The sequence below is a fragment of the Ambystoma mexicanum genome, chromosome 7p (genome assembly GCF_040938575.1).
Source record: "Ambystoma mexicanum isolate Mex_15411 chromosome 7p, UKY_AmexF1_1, whole genome shotgun sequence".
In the NCBI taxonomy this organism is placed as follows: Eukaryota; Metazoa; Chordata; class Amphibia; order Caudata; family Ambystomatidae; genus Ambystoma; species Ambystoma mexicanum.
In genome coordinates, this window is record NC_090939.1 from 36,452,082 (window position 1) to 36,455,548 (window position 3,467).

The 3,467-nt window shown below is 56.9% G+C and overlaps 1 non-coding gene across 1 annotated transcript; it reads left to right on the forward strand.

The window, feature by feature from the left end:
* Positions 1-867: 867 nt before the first annotated feature.
* Positions 868-1,018, forward strand: LOC138526682 (5.8S ribosomal RNA). Its single transcript, XR_011283711.1, has one exon. It is a non-coding gene; the product is annotated as a 5.8S ribosomal RNA (ribosomal RNA).
* The last annotated feature ends 2,449 nt before the right edge of the window (positions 1,019-3,467 follow it).

A 3,467-nucleotide genomic window follows, 5' to 3' on the forward strand; every position in this document is an offset into this window, starting at 1 on the left:
GACCTCGGTTGCATCCCAAACGCGCACACCCACATCCGGGGCACCTCTCGCAGAGCGGTCTGGGGTGTGTGGGCAACCAGGTGCCGGGGAGCGGGGATTCCCTTCCACCGTAAGGGGGTCCGCGACCCAGCACATGGACGGGGACCCCTGGCAGGGTTTGGTTAATCTGCTGAGGCTGTCCCCAACCATGCACCGGAAAGGAAGCCCTGCGCGGCCTCCTCACCGAGCCACCAGCAGGTGGGCATTGATGGACGCACCCCGGTCTGCAGGGAAGCCCCGAGTGGGGGCAGCTGGGAGCCGAGGGAAACCTGACTGCTCTCGAGGGGTGCCTTCCCAGGCAGACAGGGGCCCAGCACAACAGGCGCGAGCCCTGAGCGATGGCGCAGCAGGTTTACTCGACGGGCGGGTGTCACGGTTCCAGCCGCCCAAATCTGTGGGCAGGCGATGGCCAGGTCCACTGGCGCAGCAGGTGACCTTCCCTCTTGCCCAGGTACCTGGAGCTCTGCCCTGTACGGCCAGGCTGGGCTTTCAAGACTCTAGCGGTCCCACCCGACCCCTTGCCTGTGCTGTCTCTGGCCGGCCTCGCCATACGTCCCCCATGCCACCCCCAAAAGGGGAGGGGATGGGGTTGGGGAAGGATGAGTGGATCGGGCCAGGTGGGCCGGTGGTGGAGCGGCCTGCCTTCATCCCCCTGGGAAGCGCTGTGCAGGTTTCCCCGACTGAGCGCTTGGATTTTTTAAACCACAATGGTCTTGGCCGAGCTAGACAGGGCACTGGGCTGTCGCGCCACAGGAAGCACTGCCTCCCCCTGGCATCTCCTGCTCCGGCAGGGTAAGGCTGACGTCTGGAACAAAAAAAGTTGCCTGTGACTCTTGGCGGTGGATCACTCGGCTCACGTGTAAATAAAGAACGCAGCTAACTGCGAGAATTAGTGTGAATTGCAGGACACATTGATCAACACTTCGAATGCACCATGCGGCCCCGGGTTCCTCCTGGGGATACCCCTGTCTGGGGGTCGCTTGTACATCAATTGCCCCAGGGTCCCCTCCCAGGGGCACGGCTGGGGCTGTCGCAAGGACCCCGTTCCCTTCGTCCCCTAAGGTCAGCCCCCGATCAGCACCGTCGCAGGATCCCTGGACCTGGCGCGCAGGCTCATTGCCGGCACGTCCCTGCCTCCCCAGTTTCCCCGCCTCATGCGGGTTTCGGGAGGGCCGGGTAGCCGGTGTGCCCTGGATGATGTGGTGGTGGTGGCGGCAGCAGCGGGCCTTAAAAATGCCTGGCAGACCTTCACCCTACCCCAGGGCACCTGCCATACTGTGTGTGGCTGTCTGTGGTGTCCGGCGGCTGCCGGCGCAGGATGGTCATGGAGCACAGGCCTTGCAACCATGTGGGCTTCAGTGCACACTGCTGCGCCAAAGGCACAGAGCTGGGGAAACCTCCTGTACGGGCCCGAAGCCAGCTGCTCCGAGCTTTGTGCTCCCCCCGACCACAGCCTCAGATCAGATGTGGCGACACGGTGAATTTAAGCATATTACTAAGCATAGGAAAATGAACTAACCAGGATTCCCTCACTAACAGCCAGTGAAGAGGGAAAAGCCCAGCGCCGAATCCCCGTTCAGCGGCAGGCGTGGGAAATGTGCCATACAGAAGACCGACTCCCTGGCATAGCCCAATCTCACCCCACGGACGGTGTTAGGCCGGAATCGGCCTCTGGCACGCCAGGATCATGTTTTCTTGGAGTCAGGTTGCTTGGGAATGCATCCCAAAGCATGTGGTAAACACCATCTAAGGCTAAATACGGGCACGAGCCGGATGGATAATAAGTACCGTAAGGGAAAGTTGAAAAGAACTTTGGAGAGAGAGTTCAAGAGGGCGTGAAACCATCGAGAGGTAAACTGGTGGGGTCCGTGCAATCCGCCCGCAGGATTCAACATGGCAAAGCAGGTTGGTCACCTGGAATGGTGGATGTCCTCGCAGGACTGCGGCCCGGGCAGACCCGGCCCCCGCAGGCCACATTTCCTCTGTGGCGGTGAACCGCGACCGGCTGTGAAGGCCCCAGGGGGCAGGTGGCCCTCTGCTCCGGCAGAGAATGTTACAGCCCCCTCACAGCAGTTTTGCTGTGTCCTTGGGGCCGAGGGAGATTGACCGCTGCCGTGCCCTTCTTCGGCAATTGTCCTGGCCACAGTCCTGTCCTGGCGAGACTGGCACCCCCGACCCATCTCGCCCACTCTGTCAGGGAGATGGAGCATGAGCGTGTGTGATAGGAACCGAAAGATGGTGAACTAGGCCTGGTCGAGGTCCGTAGTGGTCCCGATGGGTAAATCAGTCGTCCAACCTGGGTATAGGGGGGAAACACTAATCGACCCATCTAGTAGCTGGTGTTAGGCAGAATTATATGCAGTACCCTTTGGGAACACTACACACAATTAGGACTACAAGTGACAGCACAATTTCACTTTCGGTACACGCCTGTACTACACAGTTATAGTGGAAGCAGTAGCGGAGCATCCAGACATATCTCAAGAGTAAGTGAGCAGTACAAAGAGTTGCACAAAGGGGCAGCAATTACTATGGTTCAGGCAAACACTGACTCAAGGTTTCTAAGTAAAAGAATATATAATTATTTAGTCAACAGTTGTATAACATTTCACTATTCTAAGCAAGTCATAAATACACCACACCACTTCCCTTAAATTCCAGACAAGTTAAGCTCACAAAATGAAGTGGGAGCAAAATGGCACTTTAAAAGGGAGGGGAAAGACAAAGTTATTAGAAATTAGGCAAAACGAACAGGTAAGTACTCGGGGCAATTGAACAAGAGAGACTACGGTGAGGAGATCAGATAGAAGAGGCTTAGGGCCAAAGTCAATAGGACAAAAGTCTTTTGCTCAAGATCACACAGTTCAAGGTAGTTCGCTGGGAAGTTCGTGGCACAGACTCCGGATGAGGTTGGTTGGTAGAAAAGTTAGTTCAAAGAGAAGAGAAGGACAAGCCCTCGGATTGGAGAAAGATTTCAAACACTTTCACTGCGGCTGACCGAAACAGGAAACCGTATTTGCACAGTACCTTAAAATGGAGAGGGAGCTATAGCTGAGGCGGACGTTCCTGGTGGTTTCTGCAGCGACTGTCGGACTGACACGAAGTAGGAAGACTGGAGGATCCTGCGCCACCCAGGGAAGAAACCAGCAGCAGAGCAAAACAATGAATAAAAGGTGCGCTCCTCAAAACCCAAGCAGGGTCCGACCTTCCTGGCTATCCGGCCCACGGTTGCACTGTACAGCGAATTCAACCAGCGAAGGGGTCCTGGCTTGTTGTTTGGGCGAACTGGTTGGTCCCACCAGCTCAAGGGAAGAAGTTTCCTGGAGGATCTTCTCTGTCGTCGGATTCGGAGTTTCGGGCCTGCAGCAGGGCTTCACCGGGCGGTTCAGTCGTCGTAGGGGTCCTCTTCTTCCAGTTCCTCATTGGTT